At 48.0% G+C, this 22,207-nt stretch overlaps 1 pseudogene; it reads left to right on the top strand.

Moving 5' to 3' along the window:
* Nucleotides 1–1,037: 1,037 nt before the first annotated feature.
* The window catches only part of LOC138849862 (sex comb on midleg-like protein 4), a 31,798-nt pseudogene continuing 10,628 nt past the window's right edge, over nt 1,038–22,207 (top strand).

A 22,207-nucleotide genomic window follows, 5' to 3' on the forward strand; every position in this document is an offset into this window, starting at 1 on the left:
TCCTGCCAAAGGAGCTGAGTTCTCTCTGCCGTGGAGTTTTCATGGCATTTCATAGAAAACTTCTGTTATGCCATCTATGTCAACAGATATTCTTTGGGTGAACCAGTAACTGACTGAGCGAATGAATGAGTGGATGTATGAGTAAATGCCTCATGATAACTCCAGGAGGACACAGTGGCCCCATGAGATGGGTGCATGCTTTGAAGGTCCCCATTTCTTTAGTTTTTCCAAGTATATTATTTATTTATTTGAAAGAGTTACAGAGAGAGAGAGAGAGAGAGAGAGAGAGAGAGAGAGAGAATCTTCCATCCACTGTTTCAATCTCCAAATGACTGCAATGGTCAGGGCTGGGCCAGGCTGAAGCCAGAAACCTGGAGCCAGGAGCTTCTTCCAGGTCTCTCATGCAGGTGCAGGGGCCCAAGCACTTGGGCCATCTTCCACTGCCTTCCCAGGATCATTAGCAAGAAGCTGGGTCGTAAGTAGAGCAACCGGGTCTTGAACTGGCAACCATATGGGATGCTGGCGCTGCAGGGGGCAGTTTTATCTGCTGTGCCACAGCGCCTGCCCCAAAGCACACCATTCCTTGACCTTTATCTTAGGAAGCACCATTCCTCAGGAGCTTGCTTTAGATCTGCAAGGCTGACAGGAAATCAGCCCCAAACCCGAAGCTGAGACGTTGCACTATTTCTAGCCAAGCCTGGGTTTGATAAGCAGCAGACTTAGGCCACCAAGGCAGCAGCTGACAACCCCTTAAAGGTTACAACTTGGAAACGTAGAGACAGGACGACTGGGCACTCTGGGGACAGCATGCTGTGATGTTTACTGGAGCTCTTTGCTCCAAGACCTGGCTCTCCAGCCTGACCTGCCCCAAGGCTGCCTGTGTTCCCTGCCATCCACAGCGGGGTGATTCAGAGGTGTCATATGTACCTCCAGGATTTTTAGGGTTCTCCAGGGAATTGTGTATTTGGTTGTATCAAATCATGGCTGTGGATGGGATGTCTCGGGACTGCCTTTGAGGCCTTTCGAGGTCTTTGGAGATGGAGGAAACCTTTAGGAGAGCGGAAGTCACCCAGGGCATCAAGGTAGCTGGTGTTAAGGAGGGTGAGGGCAGGGGCTGGTGCTGTGGCGTAGCAAGAGAAGCTGCCACCTGCAGCACCGGCCTCCTATATGGGCCCTGGTTCAAGTCCCGGCTGCTCTGCTTCTGATCCAGCTCCCTGCTAATGTGCCTGGGAAAGCAGTAGAAGATGGCCCACATGCTTGGGCCCCTGCACCCACATGGGAGACCCAGAAGAAGCTCCTAGCTCCTGGCTTCAGATCCTCCAGCTCTGTCCATTGCAGCCATTTGGAGAGTGAATCAGCGGTTGGAAGATCTCACTCTCTCTTTCTCTCTTGCCTTCTCTCTGTCTGTAACTCTGTCTCTCATATAAATCATAAATAAATCTAAAAAAAAAAAAAAAAAAAGACAGTGAGTGGCCCAGGAGGAGCCCATGTCCACCATGTTCACAGACTACCACTCAGCTCAAAAAAACCTTCTGTGCTATTTTAGGGGATGACACCTCTCTTTGCCTTTCTGTTGTTTTGGTTCGGGCTGTTAGAGCCCTGGCCAGGGAAATACAGCAGCCCAGGAGTGGAAACCATTACCCAGGAAAACAAGAGGCGTCTACGGGAGCGAAGATTTTCCACAGACACCCTTGGGGGATAAGAACTGGCCACTCACTGTTTACTTCTTGTTCGTGTTCTTTTTCTACCTCTGATTTTAAAATGTCTAACTGATGCCAAATGGTATGAGGAAGAAAGAAAAAAATATGTGGGGAAAAATAAAAATACATGATGAGACACACTGTTTATGCTGTTTCACAGTCTCCACATGGGTATGCATACGTCCAGATGCATACACGCACACTTAAAATTACAAAGTAATCTAATATATAAATTAAAATTAAATTTTAGATTAAAATTACAAAATAATCTAATATGTAAAATAATATATTAAACCAGGGCTGTTTGGAGGGATATTTCAATATCATGGTAACACTGCAAAGAATGCCCTTGGCCCCATATCTTTGTGCTTTTTCAGATTTTTTTTTTTTTTTTACCATAAGCCCTAGGAGCAATAGAGCTGAATGGGAAAGTGTGTGCATGTGTTCAATTTTTAAGAGGTTTTCAAATTGTCCTTCAGAAAGCTAGCCAGTGTGTCTCTCTGCGCATTTCGGCACTCTCAGCCCCCAGTGTAGGGTCTGGTCAGGGCTTCTCACGTTTCTCCCTCTAATCATCCATACTTTTCTGAGGGCACTGGCAGGAAAGTTCAGAATCTTTCCTTATGATAATTGGTCATTTTTCCCCTTCTTCTCCTCACTTCCTTCCTCCTCTCTTCCTTTCTTTCCATGGTCTCTGTCCTTTGGCCATTTTTTTTTTTTAATTGAGGAGGAGGAGTTTCCACTTTTATTTTAACCATTTGACTTGGTGCTAACCTTTTGCTGGTCCCCAGGGAGCAGCTGGCTTCCTTGGCTGACCTCCGTCTTCACTCACTGTCTTTCCTGGCGCCACAGGAAGGCGTGGAGATTCACGTAGTCACGTCTGCAGCCTTTCAAGTTCTCCTCCCGAGTCTTCTGTCCCACTTAGAAAGCCCACCCCATCCAGACAGCAGAAAAAGGTGCGCTTCTATTGTCTTCAATACATTGTAAAGTTTTTTTTTTTTTAAAAAATGTTTATTTAGGTCTCTGATATCTCTAGAATATTGTGTTGAAATACACCTAAAATTTTCTTTGTTAAAGGAAAATTTATTTATTTTGAAAGTCAGAATTAGACACATACACACACACACACACACACACACACACAGGTCTTCCATGTGCTGGTTCACTCCCCAGATGACAGCAATGGGCAGGGCTGCACCAGGCCAAAACCAAGAGCCAGGAGCTTCATCTGCGTCTCCCATGTGGGTGGCAGGGATCCAAGCACTTGGGCCATCTTCCACCGCTTTCCCAGGTCACCAGCAGGGAACCGGATCAGAAGTGGAGCAGCCGGGACACGAACCAGCGCCCATATGGGATGCCGGTGCTGTAGCAGAGGCTTAACCTTCTACGCCACTGTGCCGGCCCCATAAGTAGAATTTTTTCAAATCTTCCTTTCTTCCTTTGAGATCTTCCACTTGTTAAATCTTTCTGAACAGCAGTGAAGGGTCCGAGATTTCTCTCCTCTGCAAGCAAACAAGGTGGCCGGGTGCAGGGTCGTGGGTGCCGGGAGAACACAGGGTGCAGCAGGCTGCGGAAACCTCAGGTTCCCGTGGGTTTCCTCGCTGTGTGCAATACACGTGGTGTGTGGCACCGTGCGGGGCTTTCTGTCACAGCTGACGCACTCCAAGTGAGGAAATCCTAATGAGTGATCAGGGCCAGCTTCCCTGAGCTAACTGATGGCGACCGAAAAGAGTAAATCAAGGGGCGGTGCCGCGGCTCACTAGGCTAATCCTTCGCCTTGTGGCACCGGCACAAGGGGTTCTAGTCCCGGTCGGGGCGCTGGATTCGGTCCTGGTTGCCCCTCTTCCAGGCCAGCTCTCTGCTGTGGCCAGGGAGTGCAGTGGAGGATGGCCCAAGTGCTTGGGCCCTGCACCCCATGGGAGACCAGGAGAAGCACCTGGCTCCTGGCTTCGGATCAGCACGATGTGCCAGCCGCAGCTACTGGCTGCGGTGGCCATTGGAGGGTGAACCAACGGCAAAAAAAGGAAGACCTTTCTCTCTGTCTCTCTCTCTCACTGTCCACTCTGTCTGTCAAATAAATAAATAAATAAATAAATAAAAAAGAGTAAATCATAGGAGGAACAAAGCATTCCAAGCAAACAAAACTATATGTGCAAAGGCCCTGTGGTGGGTAGAAATGTGACAACTACAATTAACTAAAAAATCAGCCAGTATACTGATGCTATCTTCTCTGGCTAACTGCACTGGAGAGAGTTCATCTGTTTATTTTCCCTACTGTGAATGACCCATTTGTTCTGTTTAAATGCTTATAGATGTTTTTTCCTTTGCCTTTAATTGAATGAATTTATCGTTCATTCTTAAATTTTCTTAAGACACTGAGAGCCTGTTTGTTCTGCATCTTACCACAAGAGGACTTCAAAAAGTTCATGGAAACTGCATGGATTTCAAAATTCCTTCCACCAGAATAAACTTATCTTTGAATTCCATTTTTTCCATGAATTTCTATTTGAGGCACCCTGGTATACACTTGGATACTCTCATTTTCTATTCATTTTTCACGATTCTTTCTACATCATCTACCGTCCCTAACTGCTCCTCCCTAAAAATATTCCCTCTGTGTTGGTACCACTCTGCTCCCAGGTCGAGACCCTTCCTTTATCTTCATATCTACCTTTGCTCTTTTCCTGGTTTTGTTCGTCTTGGTTTTAGAAAGGCAGATTTGGGGCCACTTGCCCTTTTGCAACATCTTTTCTCAGGTGTCAGGGTCTATTATCGAAAAAAAAATTTTTATTGTCCTTCCCCTCCTCCACCCCCCAATGCTTTAAAATTAGTCCAAGGAGACATACAAGGAATCCCCCTTGGTTAAGCGGACTCCTTCTCCAGGGCTGCCTCTGTGGCGTAGTAGGCTAAGTCGCCATCTGCAGTGCCGGCATCCCATATGGGCATCAGTTCCAGTCCCAGCTGCTCTTCTTCCAATCCATCTCTCTGCTGTGGCCTGGGAAAGCAGCAGAAGATGCCTCAAGTGCTTGGGCCCCTGCACCCACCTAGGAGACCTGGAAGAAGCTCCTGAGTCCTGGCTTTGGCCCCACACGGTCCTGGCTGTTGTGGCCACTTGGGAAATCAACCAGCAGATGGAAGATCTCTCTCTCTCTCTCTCTCTGCAACTCTGTCTTTCAAAGAAATTTTTAAAAACATCTAGAAAAGACAGTTTAAAATGGCTTTTTTTTTCTAGGGATTTTTTCTAACATCTTGAGAAATTTGGGGGAAGTTCAATGGATCCGAATGGTAGACATTGCCGGGATACTTACCGATTGCACTCCCTTTACTCTACAGAGCTCATTAACAAGTAAAGCCGGGTGAGGCGGTGTCTCCACCGGGATCACAGCTCCCCAGTAAAGGGATTCACCTTCCGGGACAGGAGGCTCATTCTTGAAAGAGCAGGAGGACAGCCAGTGCCTTCCCGGGGCGTGGGCTGTTTATTGCTGATTTTGATCTTGAGGGTAGTGGATGTGTGGCTGACCTCTTCGCTAAAGACAAAGTAGACAGGTAAAGAACCACATCCTAGACCAGAAAGATGCGTGTTTCCGAAATCTGTAAAAATAAGCCGACAAAGCAGACGTAGAAGCTGGATACTGGGAGGTCAAAAATGAAACTCACACCAGCTTGCACACAGCACAAATCTTGTTGAATAAATTTTTGGTGGTTTTTCAATGTTTTGGGAATTCTTTTTTGGGGAAAGCGAGTATCTTGGGTATTTGTTGGCACCATGCAGTGTAGACACTAAATCGAGAAATAGAATGATTTTTTTTTTTAGTTCATGCTCACTGATCAGAATTCATTGATTTTTTTTTTTAAAAGATTTGTTTTATTTACTTGCAAAACAGAGTTACAGAGAGAGGTAGAGACAGAGAGAGAGAGAGAGGTCTTCCATCTGCTGGTTCACTCCCTAGATGTCCACAAAGGCCAGAGCTGTGCCAATCTAAAGCCAGCCAGGTCTCCCATGCGGATGCAAGGGCCCAAGCACTTGGGCCATCCTCTGCTGCTTTCCCAGGCTATAGCAGAAAGCTGGATCGGAAGTTGAGCAGCTGGGACTTGAACTGGCGCCCAAATGGGATGGTGGTGCTGCAGACTGTGACTTTAATATGCTGTGTCACAGAGCTGGCCCCTAATTCATTGATTCTAAAATGCCTTTCATTCTATATAAAATCACTGCTATGCACTAGTAAGAAAATAAACTCTCCCCATGGAATTCAGACATTCTTAAAGTACTGTAGGTACAGCCTGGTTTCAGAGACGTTAAAGTGTGAAAAAATACATACCTTAGGATCAATAAGACAAGGTATTTTTCTTAAGCTCACAAAAAAACAGGGGAAATCAACATTCTCAACAGTTTGTCCATTCATTTGAAATGTGTAACAGTGCATTCAAGAAATAAATTTATACTATATGTGGCATTTGTAAGAACAACCAAGATTATTCATAGAACACTTATATGCAGAGATTTAAGGAAATTAAATCTATAAAGGATGCCCAGGATTTCTCCATTAGGTTTTTAAGTACTTTCCCTACTTTCTGTCTTCCTTCCTGGTCGAAGCACTCATTCCATAAGTCCCTGCAGCACTGGCCAGACCAGGCTGCAAGGGCCGCCCCCTGGCCTTTCCCCATTCCCTCTGCAGCTTTTGAGAGAAGCCTCTCATTGTCACCGGGAGGTCCCACTCACCTTTAGAATTGAATGCTATCACCCAACGGCCGCCCCTTCACTCCACTCCTCCGAAGATGGCAGGGCGTAACATCTACTCTGCCTCAGCGGGTTCTTTACCAGCAGTGAAGATCCCAAAGGAAAGCGGGCGCAGACCTGGGTTCAAGGTATGGCCCCACCATCTCCTTCTGCGCAGTGCTGCCTGGCTGGGGCAAGGTGCATGGGCAGAACATCATGGCAAAACACCATCAAAGGCTGGCCACTCAGCAAGGACAGCAAGAGAAATCAGTTGCTCTCAGTGAGGCATGAGACAGACAAGCTCCGTGTTCCACACAGCACACCATGCATGCTGTCGTGTGCATCTTTACAAGCGGAGAAAGCAAATGACAGCAGATGAGGAAAGCTGTTCGGTGAGCAAACGTGAGGATCGCGGCTAAACTACACATTTTTTTAAAAAGATTTATTTATTTATTTGAAAGTCAGAGTTACACAGAGAGAGAAGGAGAGGCAGAGAACGAGAGCGAGAGAGAGAGAGAGAGGTCTTCCACCTGCTGGTTCACTCCTCAATTGGCCACAACAGTCGGAGCTGTGCCAATCTGGAGCCAGGAGCCAGGAGCTTCTTCCCTGTCTCCCACACAGCTGCAGGGGCCCAAGGACTTGGGCCATCTTCTACTGCTTTCCCAGGCCGTAGCAGAGAGCTGGATCAGAAGTGGAGCAGCTGGGACTCAAATCAGCACCTATATGGGATGCTGGCACTACAGGCAGCAGCTTTACCTGCTATGCCACAGCACCAGCCCCATAAACATACATTATTAAACCTTGCCTCTGGATTCATGTTTCGGACAGTGACTGTTTCAAACTGGACGGGCCTCAGCCATTCTCCAAGACTCACCCGCCCTGGATTTCAGCAGAAGCAGAGTAGTTCCGCAGACATTGACACTAACAACTCGAGCAGCCCAGGGTAAAGGACACGGACGACTGTTCCCAAAGACAGCCTCATTACAGGCGCTCAGAATGCAGAGCCGGGGCGCTCCTGCAGAGTTTCCCGCTCTTAAACGGTGCCGATGTCAAGTTTGGCTACCAGGAGGCAAATCGGGCAAAATTTAAGCCCGGTGACCCTTTTAAGAACTACTAATTGGGCTGGCGCCGTGGCTCACTTGGTTAATCCTCCGCCTGCGGCGCTGGCATCCCATATCAGCACCGGTTCTAGTCCCGGCTGGCTGCTCCTCTTCCAATCCAGCTCTCTGCTGTGGCCCGAGAAGGCAGAGGAGGATGGCCCAAGTGCTTGGGTCCCTGCACCCGCATCGGAGACCAGGAGGAAGCACCTGGCTCCTGGCTTCGGATTGGCACAGCGCGCCGGCCGTGAACCAACAGAAGGAAGACCTCTCTCTCTCTCTCTCTCACTGTCTATAACTCTACCTGTCAAAAAAAAAAAAAAAAAAAAAAAAAACTACTAATGATTTAGAGAGGGTGGGAGTGGAGAATACACCCCCCGATACAACCACAATCACACAAACCAACCCAAACCCTAGGGAGAGCTCCTTCTCCAAGCTCCTGGGGAGACTACCGGAGAAGAAAGGATATTCAACTGGTTCCCCGCGAGCCTTTCGGGCATTAGAAAATGAACTTCAAAAGTTTTCCTTTGTTTCTTTTTCTTATAAGAAAAACTTAGGTTTCCATCTTGAGACCTGAATCCTGAAACCAGAAGGCAAATGGGCAACTAGCTCCCATATATTTAGGGAAACGTATGGAAATCATTTCAAGTCAGCAGAAAGAGCTTCTGGAAGAGTTGGTGACGGCTTCAGCCTTCATCCCTTTGGTTCTCCGTAGCTCTTCCAAATACTGGAAAATAAAAACAGCAGGTGGGGGAAGTTCCTTGAGGTCATTGGTTTTAGTAAAAGCAGCTTTTGCTCAGCCATCGCACAAGGTCAAGTCTTCTGTCGCTGGTTGTTTTGCTAACAGAGTGGGCCTCCTTTATCTTATGGGCATGCCAGGTTTTGCATGGGGGTCTCTGACAGGTGCCACCTGCTGTGGTACCTGTGCAGATGCTAGATTCCGGGAATGACTTCTGCAGGGCTGCAGCAGGGCAGCCCTCGGGTTCACAGAACCAGGGAGCAAGTCCAGGACTGGAGAAACCTAACAGAACACGTTTCTCTCCTATTGGGCCTTTTTCCTACTCCCCTAGGGGCTGTGACCCAAGAATGAAAATTACCAACACACACAGGGTTTCTGGGCCAGGAAGGATGGAAATTCACACCATGGAAGGAACCCAAGTTTGCAATTTTCCTGTCGCCCACAAGGGGCAGTTTTCAGCTCTCCTAACCCTCACAGGCTCCTCACATGGCGACAGAAGCATTTGGGTTGGTCGGTTGCCCATACAGGCTCCGCACAAAGCAAGCAGGGCTATGCCCACTGCCTCACAGTTTCTTTTCTGGGGAGAACAGCCCACAGCTCTTTTCTGAATGCACTTCCTATATATTTAGGAAAATGAATGGAAATTATTTCAGGCCATCAGCTCCCAGGCAGCTGCCCAAGCCGTGGGCTTAGTGTTGTAGAAGAGCAGCTCCATCCCAGGTGCCGGTCCGCACCGACTCCCCACCCATCCATGATGACGAGAGGAAAATAAGAATAATTTGAGTCTTCAGAAAGCTAAAATGATTCCCCTTAAAGGACTGCCCTCTGTTCGGAAACACCTGTTTCCTGTTATTTTGGCGATAAGATGTTCCTTGTTGGGGCAGGCTCTGAGACTCACAGCTCAGATGCCTCTGTCCCTGTTGGAGTGCTTGGGTTCAATTCCTCACTCTGCCTCTTGACTCCAGTTTCCTGCTAATGCAGACTCTGGGAGGCAGCTAGGATGGTTCAAGTAATAGCTTCCTGCCACCTACATGGGAGACCTGAATTGTATTCCCAGCTCCTGGCTTTGGCCTAACCCAGCTCTAGCATTTGGGAAGTGAACCAGTAGATGGGAGATCTCTCTCTTTCTTTCTTTTCTTTAATTTTATTTTAATTTTTTTCTCTTTCTTTCTTTCTCTCTCTCTCTCTCTCTCTCCCTTCTCTTTTTCTCTTTCTGTCTGCCTTTCAAATAAACTTAAAAAATAGCATCATCTAAACTTTTTTTCTTGGTTTAGCTAAATGTTGTAGGCTGATATGGTGTGGTAGCTTTAAGAAGTAGCCTGGCCGGCGCCGTGGCTCAATAGGCTAATCCTCCACCTTGCGGCGCCAGCACACCGGGTTCTAGTCCCGGTCAGGGCACCGGATTCTATCCCGGTTGCCCCTCTTTCAGGCCAGCTCTCTGCTATGGCCCGGGAAGGCAGTGGAGGATGGCCCAAGTGCTTGGGCCCTGCACCCCATGGGAGACCAGGAGAAGCACCTGGCTCCTGGCTTTGGATCAGCGCGATGCACTGGCCGCGGTGGCATTTGGAGGGTGAACCAATGACAAAAAAGGAAGACCTTTCTCTCTGTCTCTCTCTCTCACTCCACTCTGCCTGTCAAAAAAAAAAAAAAGTATCCTTAGTTGGCAAAAAAAACCCTGGCACCCCATTTTACCATTAATGAAAGTACTGTGATGGTGGAGATGCCAGTAAGGAATGTACCGTTTCACTCCATTTACCCAGTGACCAATAATGTGACAATTTTAACTCTTTGGGACATAGCTGGAGAGGCAGAAGTTGTTAAAAAACATCCTGATACAGCAGGATAAGATATCACATGGGTGGTGGGTGGCTGGGCATTGTGGCGCACCCCATTAAGCCACCTCTCAGGACACCCGTGTCCCATATCAGAGTGCCCATGGGAGCCCTGGTGCCTCTGCTCCCTATCATGCTTCCTACGCATGTGCCCAGGAAGGCACAGATGATGACCCAACTATTTGGGTTCCTGCCTCGACTGAGTTCCTGGCTCCTGGTTTTGTCCTGGTCCAGCCTCAGCTGTTGTGGGCAACTAGGGCGTGAAACAGCAGATCCAAGATCTTCTCCGTCTCCTGCTGCTCTCTTTGTCACTCTGCCTTTCAAATAAACATTCTTAAAAAAAAATCACTGACCTCAAAGATTCTGTATTTTACTATATGAAAACGCTGCCGGAGCCAGCGTTGTGGCATAGTAGGTAAACCTCTGACGCTGGTATCCCACAAGGGCACTGGTTTGTGTCCCGGCCGCTCCATTTCCAATATAGCTCCCTGCTAATGGCCTGGGAACAGCAGTGGAAGATGGTTCCTGCCACCCAAGTAGGAGACCTGGAAGAAGCTCCTGGCTCCTGGCTTTGGCCTGGCCGAGCCCTGGCCATTGCAGCCATCTGGGGAGTGAACCAGCAGATGCAAGATCTCTCGCTGCCTCTCTGTCTCTCCCTCTTTCTCTGTAACTCCTTCAAAATAAATGAATCTTTGAAAAACAACAACTCTGCCAAGCCCTGCACCAAAGTCCATTGGCCTTGATTATAAACATAGACCTTGCAAGCTCAATTATAGCCATTTCCAGCCTTACACTTGAAGGGGAAGGAGATTGGGGGAGAAGGCCGCACATACAGCTGCCCTGAGCTGCTTTGTCACCCAGCTCAGGGCACAGGGAGGGACTCTCTCTGGCCTGGGGATGGACGCAGGCCACTGCCTTCAAGACCCAAGCCAGTATATAGAGGCTGTAGCATGTAACTGCATCTCCAGGTCTGCAGGCTAAGAGGAGTGAATTGTAGGCAGAAAAGAAAGCATTCAACTGGCAGTCGGAGGTCAGTCCTCCGAAGTTCATAGGTCATAGGCTTACAGTTCATAGGTCAAATACAGTCACCATTGTATTTTCTGCCGTGAACCCTACTCCAGTTGCCCCAAATGTGCCTCTTCATTATCAGGCAACATTTCTCTCTCAGTTTGCAGTGTCTGCTGTTAATAGTAAGTATTACAGGTTGTGGAGGGGAGGGCGGTTGCCAGAGCAAGTTTCCTGGGTTCTTTTCCTCAGCTCAGTATAGAAATAAAAAGCCAGGAAGCAATTTGCAAAGCAGCAGAAACTTTTATTTGATAAAAAAAAGTGTCTGGTCCAAGAAGAGAGTAGGCAGAGTGCCCTAATGGACCCTGGCTTGAGAAAGTGCCCAGGGTTTTTAAGGCATTCTATGGGGGTGCCCATCAGACGGGGGGTTTCACGTACTGTATGTTGATGGCTTAGGGCTCATGAAGATTGTGGGGGTCTCTTGGGGACAGCCCACCTCCTTAGGGGCTCAGCCCCCTCCTCTGCCAGCTCTGGGTGAGAGATTGCATCCACCCTGAAGGTGTGATTTAAAGCCGTAAGGTCACACATGCAGCACAAGAAAGCTACGAGTGGGGGAGATGCCAGTTGACCTGGAGACAAACTTTCCAGTTCCAGTGGCAGCCTGCTTGTGAAGGACATTCTACCCACGTCCGAGGGGCCCATCCAGCCCCAGTGGATGGCCTGAGTATATCCTGGGTTCAAAGTCACCCCAAGATGAACAGGTAGACTTTCCTTAAATTTCATGACCAAAAAGACAACTGAGGACCTTTTTAGAGAGACCCCAAAGATTGGTGCCAAGGTCAGATCCTAGCTTTGACTGTATGGATGCAGCTGATGATGCAGTCTCCAAATAGTGGGGATTCCAGCTTGTGTGTCTTCCTGGTTGGGATTCTGATTGAAGCAGGAAGAACAACGTGCCAGGTTTAAAGACAGCCATTTGTCCTTCATAGCCAGTAGTCATAATGTATGCTAATAGCAGTCACAGCTTTTCTGCCTGCCTTCATTTCTTATGATTTCATTTCTTCCTTTCCCACACACTAGAAATACAACACTTTGCTTTGAGTAGTATTAACAATTGCTGTGGGATAACAGCATCCTTAGGTGAGAGTCCTGGCGTTAGTCAGATGACGAGGCCAAGGCAACTTCGGCTGGCTGACAAGGTCACAGCAGAAGGTCTGTCTCAGCAAGGCGTGAGAAGGACAGCTGTGGTCCTCTTGGTGGTTTTAGGTTTGATGAGAACTACAAGTCGGAGCTTCCTGGTGGTCCTGCTAATGATTGCTGTATTCCTAATTTTAGGGAAGAGCACTTAGTCTCATAACCTCCAAAATATCCATTGCTTCGTAGAATTTTAATCAAGCAGAATGTTGGTGTAGGAGGAAGGGTTAATGCTTTATGCAAGGTTGAGCTATTTGTGGAAAAGAATTAAAAGGCAACAGGCTCTCTGGTATATACTTCCCACTAGAATAAAATAGATGTTAATAAAGCTTTAATTCACTATATGCTACAACTACTATAATGGTTAGGATGTCAAAACTGTAGAATAGAGCTAAGTGAACCTTTAAATAAGTGCAATAAAGAAATTAAAGAATTGGAGAAAGAACTGCAAAGAGGAGATACATTTTAAAAAGGGTCTACTTTGAACTTGGGGCTTCTAGTAAAGATTAGATTAGGAAGGTACTATTCTAGCTTGTGTAGCCAATTTCTGCATAGTTCAGCAGCACTCGAGGCCTTGGCTTGTGTGGGCAGCCTGCTATCTCACACCTGTCTGTGATTGTAACCCGTGCTCTAAATATGCCCTTGAAAATCAAAGAAATTGTAAGTAGAAAAAATGGACAACAGGCTTTTCATTGTAGGAAGAAAGAATCATTATGTGGCTTATGATATAAAAATAAAGTCTGGTGCTGGCGAGCCAGAGCCCTGCCATCAGCCTTGCTGTGAGTTCTCTCATTTCTTTGAGCGCCAACACCTCTCACACCTCGGGGCCCCTGGACTGGCTGGAGCTGGTCTCCGGCAGTCAGCCATACCTTCACTCTGCAAGGAGCTTGGTGCACTTTAACACCGCTTATCTCCCTACTATACATTATTGTTGTGATACATTTTACTTCTTTCTGGCTTCTTTAGTCCCCTCAAGGCATAATTATTATTGTTTTATACAGTCTTATTTACCTTTAGATGCACTTAATCATTTACCACTTTTTAAAAAGTCTTCATTTTTTCATATCAGACCCTCTAACTAGGGTCACTTACCTTTTGCCTGAAGTCCATCTGTTAGCAGTCCTTTTGATATAGGTCCTCTCCTAATGAATTCTTAGTATTGTTGTCTCGAAGTGTTTTTGTCTAATCTTAATGTCTGGAAAAAAATGTGCTGAGGGTAGAATTCTATTTTTAATATTTATTTATTTACTTACTTATTTGAAAGGCAGAGTTTCAGAGAGGCAGAGGCAGAGAGAGAGAATCTTCCATTCACTGGTTCACTGCCCAAATCGCTACAAATGGCTGGACCTGCACCGATCCGAAGCCAGGAACCCAGAGCTTCTTCCAGGTCTCCCACATGGGTGCAGGGGCCCAAGGACTTGGTCCATCTTCCACTGCTTTCCCAGGCACATTAGCAGGGAGCTGAATCAGAAGTGTAGCAGCCGGGACTCAAATGGGCATATGGGATGCTGGTACTGCAGGAGGCGGCTTGACCTGCTATGCCACAGTGCCGCCCCAGTCCCCCAACACAGGGTATAATTCTAGGTTGTCAATTATTAATTATTTTGGTGCAGCACAGTGGAGGTATTACATTTGTCTTCTGGTCCATTGTTGAAGAGAACTCAGTTACCCATGTTGCTTATTTGCCATTCTTTGGAAGGTAACTTACAGGTTTTCAGCTAATTTTGAGATCTTGGTCTTGGTGTTCTACATTTCACTCCGTCTACACATGGATTTCTTTTCTATTCATCCCATTTGGATTTGTTGGGCCTCTTCAATCTAGGGATTAGAATCGTTCATCAGCTCTGTAAAATTCTCAGCCATTATTTTTTCAAATATATCCCGTGTCCAGTCTCTACAACTTTTCCGTCTGAAACTTGCCTGCTAAAGCTTTTCGTATTCTCCGTGTGTTGTAACCTCTTCTACAGTTTGCATTTGTGTCTGTGCTGCTTTGTGCATAACTTCCCCTGGCACAGCTTCCAGTTCACTAATTCTTTTTTTGGTTATATTGCCTTTACTATTAAATTTGTCTATGTAACTTTTAGTTTTTGTTATTGTGCTTTTCATTTGTAAAAGTTGAACTTTAATCTTGGTCAAAATTGTTGGGGTTTGTTTTTACACAACTTTCTGCTCCCTAGAGACACTTTCAGACTTGTCCCTTATATTTTTACATATAGCACTCTGATTATTTTAATAGTCTACATATTAACTGAAATATCTTAAGTACTTGTGAGATTTTATTACTGTGAGTTTTTATTTCTCATTCTGTCTTTAGATCCTTGCTTCCCTGAGTGCTTTGGTGTTTTGGATTATTTTTAGGACTTCTTCGAGGACTTTCTACAGAAATTATTGCTTTCCCAGGCAACTGGGTATTGCCAGGTGGGGTAATTTTTGAACTAAATTCACAGCCTGGAATTTTCTCGATAACCTAAGTCCCACGATTTTGGGCTGTAAATCCTGGTGAAGTCTGGCTTGTGGGCCCATCTTCTCTGGGCTTCTGCACGCCCCTCCCCTAGTGTCAAGACGACGTTCCCTCTCACCAGGTGAAGGCGGGGAAGGTATGCAAGGAGTGCACAGTTGGCTCACCCTTCCCTGAGGTTACAGCCCTGCGGGTGAGCCCTGGGCTCCATAGCGACGCCCAAGGGCTCAGATTTCACTAATATTTGGCATAATTAGTTTTTATGTATTATCAGCTCTTCCGTACTTCCATTTTTCTAACATTTTATCCATTATTTTTTGATGTTTCAGTTGAGCCAAAAGACTGTGCTTTCTCTGTTACCAGAAGCAGAACTCCAAGAGCGTTTAGGATGCCGCATTGCTTGTGACTAGCATCCAGAACACGGCACAGACTCTGGTATGGTCTCCAGTTCTTCATGTTTTCAAAAGCAGTCTGATGTCAGGTGTATTCACAGCATAGGAGGTGGAGGAGCCGTACGTCTGGCAACTCTAACCCACCTAATGGTTTCGGAAGGTGAAGCTCAGAAGCCTGGCGTGCATTGCTGACTCCCACAGAGGACTGGAATTAGTTACTGTCTGGGTCCCGTGTTCTCCCCACTCCCCTGCTGTGCAATGGGCAGTATGAGTTGAGGACCTAAACCACACCTGTCTCTGTGGCCGCTCCCCAGACAAGGAAACGTGGGTGCTTGCCTTCTCTTCCTGTCCTCTCCCACAAGTTCTGCACAGGAATTTTCCTGTCCCATCCTGAAGCTTTACCACTTGAGCTCCAGAGGAGGTGGTGACACCTTAGTGGCTCAGCCAGTGTTACTTTTTTAAAAGAGATTTTTTAATTTTTTTTTTTTTTGAAAGTCAGAGTTACAGAGAGAGCGAAGGGGAGAGGGAATGAAACAGAGATCTTCCATTTCCTGGTTCACTCCCCAAATGGCCACAGTGGCCAGGGCTGGGCCAGGCAGAAGCCAGGAGCCAGGCTGCTTTCCCAGGCGCCTTAGCAGAGAGCTGGACAGGAAGAGGAGCAGCCGGGACTCACCAGCACCCGCAAGGGATGCCGGCATCCCATGCTACACACAATGCCGCCCCAAAGTATTACTTTATAAAGCAAAAACTAGGTGTGTGTTTCTCTGCTTAAACTCCTCCAATTATTTCTATAACTCACACAGTGGAATTCAGACTCCTTATCCTGACTGTATTTGTTTACCTGGGTGTCTGTTAAAAAGTCTTCCAAACCGATTGGCTTAAAACACCGGACATCCAAAATCAAGGCATCAGCAGGGCTCTCCCCCGAGGCTCCGACCCCTCCCTGCCCCTTCCTAGCTTCGGGTGTGTGCCGATAACCCTGCTTCCCGTGGCTGTCTCATACTGGTCTCTGCCTCTGTCGTCACGTGGCACTCCCTCTGACTGTGTCAGCTTTCCCGGCTGAAAGGACACCTGTCACTGAGTAAGGACCCACCCTGCTGTAGCGTCCCCTCGCTTTCCCTTGATGTCATCCACCAAGACCCTGGAGGTTAGGACTCGAACATAGGAGTTCTTAGGGTGACTCAGTTCAAGCCCCAGCACTGACTTCAGATGCGCTCACCATGGACCCTGACCACCCGGCTGACCTCAGCTTGCACTTTCTGCCTCTTGCCCACAGTTCCAGTCGCCCTGGTTTCTTGGTGCCTTCAGGATGTTGACAGGAGCCACTGTGTCAGGCTGGAAAGCTGTGCCTCCAGTCGCCACAGGCTACGGCTCGCCGTTCGGATCCTGACCGAAATGTCACCTCGCGGGCCCACCCTGGCCACCTGGTTGTCTCACTGTGATTTCTGCTCTATTGCTTAACCCTCTGCTGATGTGCAGGCTGCCTCTGTAGACCCTCGTACTTCCCCAGGCACATTCTCCACCCTCAGATACCAGCCTTTCCCTGCCAGTTGGTCAAATACTGTAAGTAGGAATTCCATTACTGCTGAACTCACTCATTTCCAGAAAAAAAAAGAAGAAAAAAATCGGATTTGACATCCACTGACTGTTTCCAGTGTAGACTCCTCCTAAGCACACATGCAGTTTGCAAATCCTTTCCAGTGATTCCCAGCAAATTCTTAGAGAAGGTTCTCTCTTGAAAGACAATTGGAGGGGCTGGTTCCAGCGCGGTAGGTTAATCCTCCACCTGGGGCATCGGCATCCCATATGGGCGCCGGTTCTAGTCCCAGCTGCTCCTCTTCCAGTCCAGCTCTCTGCTATGGCCTGGGAAAGCAGTAGAAGATGGCCCAAGTCCTTGGGTCCTTGCACCCACGTGGAAGACCGGGAAGAGGCACCTGGCTCCTGGCTTCAGATCAGCGCAGCTCCAGCCATTGCGGCTGTTTGGGGAGTGAACCAATGGACGGAAGACCTCTCTCTCTGTCTCTCCCTCTCACTGTCTATAACTCTACCTCTCAAATAAATAAATAAATAAATAAAATCTTTAAAAAAAAAAAGACAACTGGAGTGAGAAATCCCTCTGCCCCTTACTTTGGACTTCTACATGGAAAACAAAGATGAGCTGATCCCAGGGCGCCAGCCCCTTGGTGGAGACCCCCGCTGGCAAGGATGGACACTGTGCCCTCTGCTGTGCCTACTGGTGCTTTAATAGGACAAAGTGCAGCAGCTCCAGCAGCACTGACAGCCATGCTCTGGGTGAGGAGTGTGAACGAGGTTTTACCTTTCAGTGGAAGGTGCCAGCTGTGCTAACATCTGTCCAGGGTTGCTAGTTTAGAAGGTCAAAGATTAACTCCTGTATGTCAGAGCAAAGCCTCCTGGGAAGCAAGTCTTCTGGTCTTACGCTGTCAAGACAAGGTCTCACTTCTCCTCTCCATGTACCCAGCTTATTCTACCGGATCCTGTTTTTAATATTTTTTTTTAAAAAAATCTACATTAGAATAGTTTTGGATTTGCTGAAAACTTGAAAGACAAAACAGAGAATTCTTATAAAGCCTCACCTTCCTGTTGTTAACACCTTACTATTGTACATTTGTTGCAACTAGTAAACGGATAACATTATATGATTATTTAATACAATCCATGTTTTGCTCCTGTTTCATTGGCTTTTGCCTATTCTTTACAGAACCCCACCCAGCATGCCCAACTGCGTTTAGTCATCTGGTTTCCTTAAGCTCCCCTGGGCTGGGGAAGTTGCCTGGACTGTCCTTGTTCTTGATGACGTGGGCAGTTTTTTTTTTTTTTTTTTTTTTTTTTTTTGACAGGCAGTGTGGACAGTGAGAGAGAGAGAGAGAGAGGTCTTCCTTTTGCCGTTGGTTCACCCTCCAATGGCCGCCACGGCTGGCGTGCTGCAGCCTGTGCACCGCGCCGATCCGAAGGCAGGAGCCAGGTGCTTCTCCTGGTCTCCCATGGGGTGCAGGGCCCAAGCACTTGGGCCATCCTCCACTGCATTCCCAGGCCACAGCAGAGAGGGGCCTGGAAGAGGGGCAACCGGGACAGAATCCGGCACCCCGACCGGGACTAGAACCCGGTGTGCCAGCGCCGCAAGGCGGAGGATTAGCCTATTGAGCCACGGCACCGGCCCGTGGGCAGTTTTGAGGAGCACTGGTCAGTGACTTTGTAGAATTTCTGCAGCGTGGGTGTATCTACTGTTTTCTCAGTATGAACCTGGGGTTATGGGCTTGGGGAGGAAGCTCTGAGAGGTACCGTGCTATTTTCACCATGCCTCATGGAGAGTGCATGCAGTCAACTTCGTTGTTGATGTCGACGTTGACCACGGATTTGTTGAGCTTCCTCACTGTACACTTGCTTCTCCCCCCATTTCTATAACATGCTCCCTGGGAGGGGCCACCGTGCACACGGCCCACACCTAAGGAATGGGGAGTTGCGCCTCACCTACTTCAGAGTGGAGATTACAGAAGTTAGATTTTGTGCATGGGAGATTTTTCTAGTCTTTTCCATTCATTTACTTAGTTAACCTTTTATATCAGTATAGACTCTTGGGTTTCTAGTATATTCTTTGAGTTATGATCCATTACTACATGATTCATTTGTTGCTTATATTGGTCTGGCTCTGGCCTTTGGAAGCTCTTTCAGGTGGCACCGGGACCTGTGGCCTACCTCCATTGCTAGTTGTTCCTGAGTATTTTATTACTGTCGGGGGCTACAGGAGACTCCAGGCCCCTTTTGTGTATTCCCAGCTATTTCTCCACGGAGCCCTGGCCCAGCAGCCCCACTGCCTTGCCCAGCCCTCCCACCCTTTGGCTCATTAACACGCCCACCTCCCTCATCCTGCTTGGCTTCCTGGATCACTGGGAAATGAGAAGCCACCAGAAGAGACCTTCTGCTAGCTCCCACTTCTGCATCCACCCACCGTGGCATTCAGACCTTTCTGTTTTGACTTCCTTCCTGTTGATAGACAGTCACCGCCCAGACACCTGCCCACTAAATCCCTCCTCCTCGCACCTACTCCAAGCCCCGATGCCAGCAGCCTCCAACTCTTCCCTGGGGCATCAGTTTTTCTCTCTTGACTGCATTATTGCTCTCAGCATCAAGACACTGTTATTTCTCTCATCTCAACAAATGTAAATTGTGGTTAAAAACCCATAAAACTTACCATTGCAACCATCTGTAAATTCAGTAGTGTTCTGCATATTCCCATTGTTGTACAACTCATCTCCAGGACTTTTTCAAACCTGAAACTCTGAACCCATTGAACAATAACTCCCCAATCTCCCCTCCTCCCAGTCCTGACACCACCCTCTACTCTGGCTCTGTGACTCTGACCTTTAGCTGCTGTACATAGCACTGCTATGAACATGAACATACAAATATCTCTTTGAAACCCTGTTTTCAATTCTTTGGGATATATGAGGGTACTTCAAGAAGTTAGTGGGAAAATAGAATTAAAAGATAAGTCGATTTGGGTGCAAAAGTTTTACAAGACATGTATAGTTTTTTCACAATACACATTTTCCATGATTTTTTTTGATTCCTTTGTATGCTCAAAAGTGGAGTTGCTGGGTTGTACCATACTCCTATTTTTGATTCCTTGAGATACTGCCACACTGTTTTCCACGGTGGCTGCCACCACTGAGCATTCCCACCAGTAGTGCACGAGGACACCGGTTTCCCTACCTTACCAGCATCTGCTATTTTCTATTTTGTTGATAGCAGCTATCTTCATGGGTGAGGAGGTATCTCCCTGCAAGGTTAAAAAATCTTTTCTTTGTATTTGATAGGGGGGTGGGGTGCAGGACTGGGGTCAGGCTGAGGCTGAAGTCGGGAATGGGGAAGTCATTCCAGGTTGCCCGCGTGAGTGACAAGAACCCAGTGCCTTGAGACAGGCCTGCTGCTTCCCAGTCTGCGTTGGCAGGAGCTGGAGTCAGGAGTTGGAACCAGGAGTCAAACCCAGGCACTGCAGTAGGGACGTCAGCGTCTTAGCCACTGGGCTAAGTGCCTGCTCCCTAAAAAGTCTCTTAATCCCACTTTTCCCTCTGGCTAACGCTGTTCTTTGCTATTCTCTATGACAAAACCCCTTGAAAGAGTTAACTTTATTTTCCAATCCCACTGCCTTCTTCCCATTATTGCCAAGATTTCATCACAAAGTACAACCCCTCGATTGCACTTCCAGGCTCCTTTCCTCCTTATCTTCACCAGCAGCTCTGACCACCGTCCAACATTTCCTCATCCGGCTGTTTCTTGTCTGACTTCCCCCATTAGAGCGTCAGTTCCAACAGGGCAGAGATGGAAAGCTTGTCTCTGTACTCCACTTGTTGGTATTGCTACCACCCACTAGTCGTCTCCGCCTTGTTCCATAGAAGTAACTTCCAGCTCTTCGTTTGTGATTTCAGGTGGGATCTTCAAGGTGCCCGCTGCTCCCATCCAGCTGCAGGCTGGCTTGGGCAGTGCCTTCTGCAGGAAATAACTGTAGGCAGCAGGCAGTGCCGGGAGGGATGGCCACTGCTCTGTTTTCTGGCAGGATCGTGAGATCCCTGTGGCAGAGAGCTCAGCAGAGAGTGAGCAGGGCCTTAGGGTCAGTCTCTAGGTGGGTGGAGGGCAAGCTCTGTCCACAGGATCTCAGGGAGCACAGGGATGCAGGCAGGGAACTGTCTCCTCCAACCTGCACTAAAGGGCTCATGGATTTCAACTATTCACGCCTCTGTGTTCTCCTACACCCACTGCCTGATGCTGTTTTTTCCTGGGGGCTCCACTGTAAGGGGCAAAGCTGACCTCTAAGTGTGACCTCAAATACAAATCTTGAGCATGAACTTGAAAACTGAAGCTCAACCCCCAAAGCCACCCAACAGAAAGGCGTGGAGGCATGATAGAGTGGCAATGGTAGCTGACACTCAGCAAAGAGCCGCTGAGTGTGTAGAGTATTTCTCATTGATTTTCATTGACCAGGCGGGCTCTCTCTTGCAGCTCAAGTCTCAGGTTCTCCTGACTCCTCTAGCCTGTCACGTCCGCCAAGGACCCCAGAGCCCGACCTCAGCTCCATCCCTCAGGACACAGCCACCATCCCCAACCTGGCAGTCCCACAGGTTCTCACAGGTAGGTCAACAGAGTGAACGCCAAGTGGCAATGGGGAAGCTCACCAGTGAAGAGCTACTTTGTGAGCTTGAGGGATTCATTTAGATCCCGGAGGGGATGAGCAGATTCGCTGACAATAGCAGCTTAATGTCTTGCAGCCTGAAAGTTGTGGAACTTGGTTTTCAGTGTATCTTGAGTTTAGTTGGTTGCCTGGGGTGGGACAAGAGTGGCCAAGATCAGGTGTTACTTTTTTTTTTCCCACAGCCAGAGTTCCTTTGCAGCAATGGAAGCCTGCCCACCTGAAGAGTATTTCCATTCCTCCGTAGGTGTTTCTGGATCTCTTCTGGATCCCTTGGCCCCTCCAATCCAGGCAGGGAAGAGAAATTCCACCTCTGTCTCTGCTGGGGCATCCACCAACCATTTTGTCATAGCAGTGACAGCAATCTGACAGTGTGGCGTGCGCACGCACGTGCATTCAGACATACATAAGAGCCCCTCCATCTCCCACTCCTGTCTCACTGAGATCCCTTCAGCCCTGTCTCACTGTTCTTAAGTAAAAGCCAAGCTTGTTAGAGTGGCTGACAAGGCCTTGCAGGTGCCATGCCCCTGCGGTCCAGCCCTCTGTCCCTAGCAGCAGCCATAGGGTCTTGGCCTTCCCTTTGGGTCACCCTATTCGTGCATTGTATCTCATCCCAGGCATGCCACTCTCCAGGAAGCCCCCACTGCCTTTCCTGCCAGGGCCCCCGAATGGACTCCCCTAGCACCTCCCTAATGAGCCCACAGCCGTGGATTCACACTCAGTCTCTCCAGCTCAGAGATGCTCTGATTACACCTGCTGCCCCCGGTGGGCCATAAGCTCTGTGGAGGCAGGGGCATGGGTTTGTCCACTGTTCCTCCACAGGGGCAGCCTAGGCGTGAAGGTCCCTTGTTCATTGGGCTTTCCTTATCAT

This window comes from Oryctolagus cuniculus, chromosome 5 (genome assembly GCF_051225735.1).
Source record: "Oryctolagus cuniculus isolate XC-2025 breed Fujian yellow rabbit chromosome 5, ASM5122573v1, whole genome shotgun sequence".
NCBI classification, from domain to species: Eukaryota; Metazoa; Chordata; class Mammalia; order Lagomorpha; family Leporidae; genus Oryctolagus; species Oryctolagus cuniculus.